The 10,000-nt window shown below is 35.9% G+C and overlaps 1 protein-coding gene across 2 annotated transcripts in view; it reads right to left on the bottom strand.

Annotated features, from left to right (window-relative positions):
- LOC143020652 (uncharacterized) overlaps nucleotides 1-3,487 on the bottom strand; it is a 31,273-nt gene extending 27,786 nt beyond the window's left edge. The window contains exon 1 of one of the 2 annotated variants that reach the window (XM_076177167.1): nucleotides 3,361-3,487. The gene's annotated coding sequence lies outside the window, so the exon portion shown is untranslated. Of the gene's footprint in view, nucleotides 1-3,294 lie in introns of both variants that reach the window. The other variant, XM_076177168.1, reaches the window with a different exon arrangement.
- Nucleotides 3,488-10,000: the final 6,513 nt, after the last annotated feature.

Genomic DNA, 10,000 nt, shown 5'->3' with positions numbered 1-10,000 from the left:
TTATCTGCTGACGGTCAACTTGAGTATTCAAACGAAGGAATGTGTGATATTTCAAACAACTATTTTAGTTCAGTATTCGTAAACGAATCACCTCAAAGAGAACTACAAACTGAAACCTGTGAAAAATCTAGGGTGACCTTACTACGGTAAATATAACAAAAGAAAAAATCAAAAGGTGTATAGAGAAACTCAAAATTAATAAAACACCAGGGCCTGACAGTTGGCATCCAAGAATCTTAAATGAAATATAAAATAAGATTGTTGTTCAATTTGAAATTATTTTCAAGAAATCCATCATATCCGGAGATGTCCCAAGAGAATGGAAGCTAGCTAACGTTACTCCCATATTCAAAAAAGGTGACAAAAAGAAACCAAATAACTACAGGCCTATAAGCTTGACTTCAATCGTAGAAAAAATGATGGAAACTATCATCAGAGATGCTATCGAACATTATTTAGAAAGTAACTGCTTGATAAATGATAGCCAGCATGGATTCAGACGGAAACGTTCTTGCGTGACTAACTTACTCGAATTCTACAACACAGTCATCTCGAATTATGACAAAAGAAACAATATAGATTTAATATATTTAGACTTTACAAAAAGCTTTTGATACCGTTCCCAACGAAAGGCTACTTACTAAATTAGCATCATATGGAGTAAGTGGTAGCCTATTAAGTTGGACTAGAAATTGGTTGAATGATCGAAAAAGGAGAGTTGTTCTAAATGGCAAAACTTCTAGATGGAAAAATGTTACGAGTGGAGTTCCTCAGGGTTCCATTCTTGGACCACTTCTATTCATTGTATATAAAAATGATATAGACCATGGACTGAAATCTACTGTCTTCGAATTTGCTGATAATACAAAATTGTGCGGAATAACAAATGATCATTTAAATCAGTTAGATATTCAAAAAGATTCAGATAAATTACAGCAATGGTCTGAAAAGTGGCAAATGAAATTTAACACAAGTAAATGCAAAGTTATTCACATAGGCAAAAAAACAGTAAGCACGATTGCAAGTTATTTGGCAATTCCTTAACAAAAATGGATAGTAAAAAGGATTTCAGCGCAATTATCAGTAACGATCTCAAATCATCTAAACAGTATATTTCAGCCTCTGAGAAAAAAAAATAAGATTCTAGGACTGATTGTGCGATCTTTTGACTTCAAAAGTCCATCTCTCATTAGTTCGTTCACATTTAGAATATGCTGTTTCCGTATGGCCACCGAATCTCATTAAAGACATTGACAGATTGAAAAAAGTACAAAGGCGAGACACAAAACTGATTTCAAATATCAAAAATAGATCATACGAAAATCGACTAAAACATATGAATCTGTTCTCCCTAAAAAAGCGTAGACTCAGAGGTAACTTGATAAAGGTCTTTCAAATTCTAAAGGGGATTGACAACATCAAAAGTGACAAAATTTTTACACTGAATGAGAATCCGACAAGAAATAATGGTCTCAAACTGTCAGGAAATAGATTTAATTTGGAAGTGGGTAGAAACAACTTCGCCAACCGTGTAGTTAATGAATGGAATAAACTTCGTGCAGAGGCAGTGTAATGTAGTTCAGTTCGAAGCTTTAAGATTCGTTTAGATAAACATCTAAGCAAGATGCTGTAATGACTGTCATTTATTTTATATTATGTGTTTATTCATTTGTTATTATTTGTCTGTTTATTATTTGCTTGATTTTCATTTATTATTATTTATTTCTTAATTCACTATTATCAACTATTTACCTGTTTGTTTATTATTTAACTATACCTATGCATTTATTTATTTTACTTGTTATTATTTATATTATTATCATTTTTGTGTATTTATCATTATTATTATTATCATTATTATTATTATTTTTTTTTTTCATCCGACCTAGTTATGGACCAAAAGGTCTCCTGTCGATATGGTCCACCTTTGTAATATATATATATATACATATATATATATACATACACACATATATATATATATATATATATATATATATGTGTGTGTGTGTGTGTGTGTGTGTGTGTGTGTGTGTGTGTGTGTGTGTGTGTGTGTATGTGTGTGTGTGTGTGTGTGTGTGTGTGTGTGTGTGTGTGTGTGTGTGTGTGTGTGTGTGTGTGTGTGTGTGTGTGTGTGTGTGTGTGTGTGTCTTCTTCCTTTTGTTGCCCAGCAGACCATAAAGCGTGAAGAACAGGAAAAAGTTAGAGATAGACCTAAGTCAAATGCTCGAAAAAATGAAGGCGTGAACGAAAGCTTGAGCTTATATGGTACCCCAATCCTTCAGGCATCTAGACTTGTAATCATTCCTTTCTTCGCACCCCCCCTCCCTCCCTCGCCCCCTCCCCCTCCCTCTCCTCTAGACAGGAAAAGTGGAATGAAAAATTAAATTGAATCGTGAACACTGAAAAAATTGTCGAGATGATACGAAAAGGTGTTTGTTTTAGTGAGTACTTGTAATATAATTGGTAGATTTTGAAGAAAAAAAAATTCTGTTTTTTAGTTTGAGATGAAATGCTTCTTTCTTTTGCAATTTACTCATGGTGTGTGAAGGATTTGAAATCTTATTGACACTGAAGAAAAAAGGAAGTTGAAAAATAAATTGCGCTATCATATGACTGTATCAAAAATGATTTGCTTATCATTAAGGTGAAAGCTTATCAGACCCAAATGACACTCAATGCATCAAAAACTAGTATCTTATCAGTGATATCCCAGGTTTCCATCCTGGAAGTGATAAGCGGTATATTGAAGGCGGATGGAGATTAGTCTACAATTAAAGAATCTTGTGTGACTCTGATCCGTGGGGGTGCCACATACGGGGAGCACCGAACACTATGGATAGTACATATATAGTCTTAATCACCCATACACTATGAACTAAATAATTACCAATTTCCAATGCACCCACCTCCATTTTTATCACAACTTTTAATGTAATAAGTGGGGGACGAAACTGCTTAAAGTGTTTTCTTTACTGAGTTCACAGTTTCATAGAGTCTAAGATGGTGCCGCATTGGCAAAATGGGTGATATAACACCGATTTACCAATTCCTCCCTCTCGGTCTCTCTAAGGCCTAAGCCAAGGTTACCCAACCTACTCTTTCGGTTATCCCATTCTTATATCTTACCGTTCTTCAACATTGAAAAAAATATTAAGTATTCACTATCACTAGTTTTCGCGTTGTTGTAGCACCACTATCAATACATGGCCCAGACGGGGTTGAATCAAATATCCTGGCGACCCCCAGAACAGTTTTCCGGAAAATTTGTCCGGTTCGAAAAAGATGACTCACTCTGACACCATTTCGCTCAATACGAATTCTATCCTAGCAGACTGTGGATAAGTTCACTCAGCTTACGGGGGCGTCACTGTTTCGTTGGTGTCTCATATAGGTTGGACGTTGATCACTGCGCAGCCGCGACGCACTTGCCGTCCTTCTGGAGTAGGACAGACGCTTGGGGGTTGTCCGCTGGTGAAGTGTCCGGGAAGTAGTGAGTAGCGTGTATCGTTGCCCTTGATAATTATACCTGTCTGGGCAGCTCTCTCTCTCTCTCTCTCTCTCTCTCTCTCTCTCTCTCTCTCTCTCTCTCTCTCTCTCTCTCTCTCTCTATCTATCTATCTATCTATCTATCTATCTATCTATCTATCTATCTAACTATCAATCTATGTCTCTCTCTCTCTCTCTCTCTCTCTCTCTCTCTCTCTCTCTCTCTCTCTCTCTCTCTCTCTCTCTCTCTCTCTCTCTCTCTCTCTATCTATCTATCTATCTATCTATCTATCTAACGATCTATGTCTCTCTCTCTCTCTCTCTCTCTCTCTCTCTCTCTCTCTCTCTCTCTCTCTCTCTCTCTCTCTCTCTCTCTCTCTCTCTCTCTCTCTCTCTCTCTCAGTCTCTCTCTCTTTTTCTTCAACTGAATATCCATTCGTTGGGTACAAAGGAGTAGGCTTGTTGTCGGTCCGTGTTTTTTTTTGTTTTTGTTTTTGTTTTGTTTTTGTATCCACATAATTCATAAAAACAAAGAGATCCAAGTTTCTTTTTTTCATTTGTATCTTCTTTGTGTCTTTTTCTATCCAGCACTTGGACTGGAAAATATAGTGTATATTTCCTATTCTTCAGAACCAATGCATACGTGTATGAAATTAACACACACACACACACACACACACACACACACACACACACACACACACACACACACACACACACCACACACACACACACACCACACACACACACATATATATATATATATATATATATATTTATATATATATATATATATATATATATATATATATATATATAAAACAGTGTGTGCAAAAACTATACAAGGATTTAAGAACAAACTAGATGCTGAAAGATACAAAGACGGGTCACTACGAGCATAGCTCTCTTCTCGTATAATACAACTAGGTAAATACACACACACATACACACACGCACACACACACACACACAGTGGTAGCATTCGCGACTGCTACTACAGCGGTCCGAGTTTGAATCCCGCCCAGGGCTGAAATAATTTCAGTATCGCTGCACTGTCAGTCGTTACTCCAACTCTCATAGGCGGGGTGTTGGGTATGTATGTGTGCGTGTAAAGTCACAGATCGGTCATATATGAGCTCTGAGCTCTCTTCCGGGAGGAAAAATTGCTGTTTATCATGAGTCCAACACGTGGTCCAAGACCATGGTGAATCATACACGCACACACACACACAGACATACACACACACACACACACACACACACACACACACACACACACACACACACACACACACACACACACACACACACACACAGCCTTGACTGAGTAATAAACAAAAAGATGCACAAATACCTGCCCACCTGCATTCATTTCCTTATATACACACAATAGGAATGTAGTCCCTTCTTATAGTATTATCTTGAGAAATTAAATCCACATTATTATAATGTATGATCGTATATTGTCGTATTTTGTTGGTTTTGTCGTATAGCCAAACAAATTCAAGCGAGTTAGCGTTTGACTGTGGTCACAGTGTAGCGATTTCTCGTTTATTGTTTCTCTGTTTTGTTTTTACATCATGTGCAGTAAATGTGAAGCAGAATAGTCCTACCACAGAGTGTCCAAAAAGTTGTACTTACTTTTTCAAATGTTTCATAAAACTGTCGAATTTATAGACCCGCTTATTGTCAGGTCTGTCTAGGAAATGGGGGTCATCAATTTGAAGGAAAAAAAATTGTTTTCCCTATACTTTTTCTTATCTAGTCCGCCTTGCGTGTTCGTAAAATGTTTACAAAGCTGACGGTAACGCAGACTAATGGTTTCGACAACGCTACAAAACATTTCAAAGAATGCGTAATTATTGCTATGACATTATCATTAGCAGACGAAAAACATTATCATTAGCAGACGACAAACTGTTGTTTCAAGAAATGTCTAGTTGCAAGCAGGACTTATTGATAATGGGTGATTTCAATTTTACTGACATTGATTGGATGACCCTTGAACATGGTCATATAGGTAGTCGCTTGGTAGATTTTCTCGGTGACAATTACTTAGTTCAGCATGTAAAAAAGCCCATAAGACATGGAAACTTACTCGATCTATTGATCACTAGCCGTGAAAGCATGATAACCAATGTAGAAGTTGGTGAAAATATTGCAAATAGCGATTACAACTTAAATTCAAACTGTAAAAAAAATTAAGAATAGATACTTGTGTATCTAAAATACCCAATTTCAGTAAAGCTGAGTTCATAGGACTACGTCAGGAGCTTCAGCTTACAGATTGAGAGACAAAATTATATATATATATATATATATATATATGTATGTATATATATATATATATATGTATATATATATATATATATATATATATATATATATATATATATATATCGAAAGAGCTGTAGATCAGATGTGGGAAATATTTCAAAATACGCTCACAGAGATGATTCATACTTACATCCCGTTTAAGGATGGACGCCTCCTAAATCAGGCTCACCCCAAATGACTCGACAAAGAAACTGATAAAAAATATTGCTAAAAAGAGACAGGCTTATAAGAAGTACAAGTGGTCGAGTGCACCTAATGACTATGAAAGTTATGTAATAATACAGAGAGATTTAAAAAAGACAATAAAAAACGAAAACGACAATACGAAATAAATATCGCTGATAAATCCAAGAGAATCCCAAAGAATTCTATAGTTGCATTAGATATAAAAAGGTTGTTAGTAATCACATTGACCAACTATTATCTGCTGACGGTCAACTTGAGTATTCAAACGAAGGAATGTGTGATATTTTAAACAGCTATTTTAGCTCAGTATTCGTAAATAAAACACCTCAAAGAGAACTACAAACTGAAACCTGTGAAAAATCTAGGGTGAACTTACTACGATATATATAAAAAAAATCAAAAGGTGTATAGAGAAACTCAAATTAATAAAACACCAGGGCCTGACGGTTGGCATTCAAGAATCTTAAAGGAAATATAAAATTATACTGTTGTTCAATTTGAAATTATTTTCAAGAAATCCATCATATCCCGAGATATCCCAAGAGAATGGAAGCTAGCTAACGTTGCTCCCATATTCAAAAAAGGTGACAAGAAGAAACCAAATAGCTACAGGCCTATAAGTTTGACTTCAATCGTAGGAAAAAGGATGGAAACTATCATCAGAGATGCTATCGAACATTATTCAGAAAGTAACTGCTTGATAAATGATAGCCGGCATGGATTCAGACGGAAACGTTCTTGCGTGACTAACTCGAATTCTACAACACAGTTATCTCGAATTATGACAAAAGAAACAATATAGATTTAATATATTTTGACTTTGTAAAAGCTTTTGATACCGTCCCCAACGAAAGGCTACTTATTAAATCAGCATCACATGGAGTAAGTGGTAGCCTATTAAGTTGTTTTAGAAATTGGTTGAATGATTGAAAACAGAATTGTTCTGAATGGTAAAAATTCTTGATGGAAAAATGTTACGAGTGGAGTTCCTCAGGGTTCCATTCTTGGGCCACTTCTATTCATAGTATATATAAATGATATAGACCACGGACTAAAATCTATTGTCTCCAAATTTTCTGATGATACAAAATTGTGCGGAGTGGCAAATGATCATTTAAATAAATTAGATATTCAAAAAGATTTAGATAGATTACAGCAATGGTCTGAAAAGTGACTAATAAAATTCAACGCAAGTAAATGAAAAGTTATGTACATAGGTAAAAATAACAGTAAGTACGATTACAAGTTATCTGGAAATTCGTTAATAAAATTGGATAGTGAAAAGGATCTCGACGTAATTATCAGTAACGATCTCAAATCATATAAACAGTATATATCAGCCTCTGAGAAAGCAAATAATATTCTAGGACTGATTGCGCGATCTTTTGACTTCAAAAGTCCACCTCTCATTAACAAGCTATATAAATCGTTAGTTCGTTCACATTTGGAATATGCTGTTTCCGTATGGTCACCGAATCGCATTAAAGACATTGGCAGATTGGAAAAAGTACAAAGGCGAGCCACAAAACTGATTCCAAATATCAAAAATAAATCATACAAAAATCGACTAAAACATATGAATCTGTTTTCCCTAAAAAAGCGTAGACTCAGAGGTGACTTGATACAGGTCTTTAAGATTCTAAAGGGGATTGACATCAAAAGTGACAAAATTTTTACACTGAATGAGAATCCGACAAGAAATAATGGTCTCAAACTGTCAGGAAATAGATTTAATTTGGAAGTGGGTAGAAACAACATTGCCAACCGTGTAGTTAATGAATGGAATAAACTTCGTGCAGAGGCAGTGTAATGTAGTTCAGTTCGAAGCTTTAAGAATCATTTAGATAGAGATCTAAGCAAGATGCTGTAATGACTGTCATTTATTTTATATTATTTGTCTAATTATTTTTTATTATTTGTTTGTTTGTTTGTCTATTATTTGATTTTCATTTATTGTCATTTATCTGTCAATTTATTATTATTTACTATTTACCTGTTTGCTTGTCATTCAATTCTACCTATGCATTTATTTATCTTACTTATCATTATACATATTATCATAATTTTTATTTATTTTTATTTATTTATCACTATTTCGCATCCGACCTAGTTATGGACCAAAAGGTCTCCTATCGGCATGCTCCGCCTTTGTAATCCTTTGTAATCTTCTCTTCAGAAGGTCACATATTTCTTTATCTTTCCGCTATTTAAAGTTTAATTTGTCTTTTTTGTTTTGATTATGAATTTCCGGGTATCTTATGTATATATTTAAATGTATATATTTTGTCTATATTTTTCTCATCAGTCTCTTATGTACCTCAGTTATTTGAAAAAAAATTGAAATATAAAATGTCATATTCAGGCAGTTTGTTAGCTTCACTGCTACTAACACTTCAGTAAGTCACTTTTTCATCTGCAGGCCACATGCCACTCTCGTAGTGTAATTTTTAGTCCAGTTCCATTAATCAGTTCGAAGGTGAATTAAAGGTATTTTTCTTTTTTCTTTTCTTCACTATCAGTTACACTTGGTTATTCAAGCTACACCAAGGGACTCCCACCTGGGATCCTCTTACACCCACCAAGCCAAGTCTGCCCCGACGTCACGATTTAATTCATCCAATAACTTTGAACATTACAAATAAGTGCCACCCTTTTAGGGCGTGACTTCACCTCCATGCACCAATATTTTTTTTCTCCTCCTCCTCCTCTCAATAATATGTCTAACATTCGTATATATATTGTTTTGTTTTAATCAATATACTACGCTCAAGGAGCTTCAAACCTACTACAAAAAATGTTGCTATTTACAGAGTGCTAGTGACACGCAGGACACTCACGGACCATAAAATAACGGAATTAATTATATACAATTGAACACCTGCCTTAAGGGGCGTTACGTAGTCTACAGTCTCTGGTCTCACCCATCTGTCACATTATGCTTTTGTCGGGTCAAAGGCGGGTATTCATTACATTCTACTGTTTCACCATAAGTCCACTGCATGTGTGTGTATGTGGAAGAGGAAGAAAGTTTTTGTAATGTTAGATGGGCACAATTGGAGCATTCTCAGCATTGCTACGGTGGCGAGTAGAGAGGCAGGCAGCTTGTAAGCTCGTGCCATGCGCTTGTTCTTACAGGCGCATGGTACAAGTTTACACCTCATGAGGTGCAGGTGCAGGGTAGTAAGGCAGTAATACTCGTAGCAGAAGTAGCTGGTGGACCTAACTACAGGCAGTCCTCGTTATTACTCTCGAGCAGCACCAAACCTAGAACAAAACAGATTGTTATTTACAGATTATTAGTGACATTTAAGATACTTCAGTCTTGCAGTCTCCTTTATTCTTATGTTCTTATGTTCTTATGGTCTGTAGCCAAGCCTGAGTCGAGCATTCAGAATATTGTGTCGGCTTACCGTAAGCCCACTAAGTCTATACTTACGTGGAAGAGGAAGAAAGTTCTCGAAGTGTTGGATGGATACACCTGTAGTCCTCTCCGCATTGCCACGGTGGCAGTGTTGCCGTTTGTCCGTAGCTCCAATTTCCGTCGTTTCCTCATTTACAGTGAAAGAAAACGTACTAGAGTCAAATTACAGGGGTGACTGCTGTATCTGAGAAAGCTGTCGACTTGTCCAGTGATATGATTGCAGTGCAATGATGTAACATATGGACTTGTATCTGTCCAACCTAGGTTATATTGCACTCTAGATAAGTGTAGGTGAGGGAGGATGATAGTTTTGTGATATGTCACAGAGGTAAATCCAACGAGGAAGTTTAGCAATAAATACTGAGCTGGCCATTTCCGTAGTCCAGTGCAGGTAATCACCACGTACTACCATTCATAGCAATATCCGTACGTGATTAAACCTATTTTAACTTAGGAAATACAATAACAAGACATATCAAATTGTGATTTTATTTTTTCTACCATATACTTCTGAATTTAAGAAGAAAAGGGAAATTACGGACATAATTCCGCTGATGACGCCATGTC

This window comes from Oratosquilla oratoria, chromosome 40 (genome assembly GCF_046742065.1).
Source record: "Oratosquilla oratoria isolate Oo_2021 chromosome 40, ASM4674206v1, whole genome shotgun sequence".
NCBI lineage: Eukaryota > Metazoa > Arthropoda > Malacostraca > Stomatopoda > Squillidae > Oratosquilla > Oratosquilla oratoria.
Note: the sequence above shows the minus strand (reverse complement) of the source record. Positions and strands in the feature narration are given on the sequence as shown.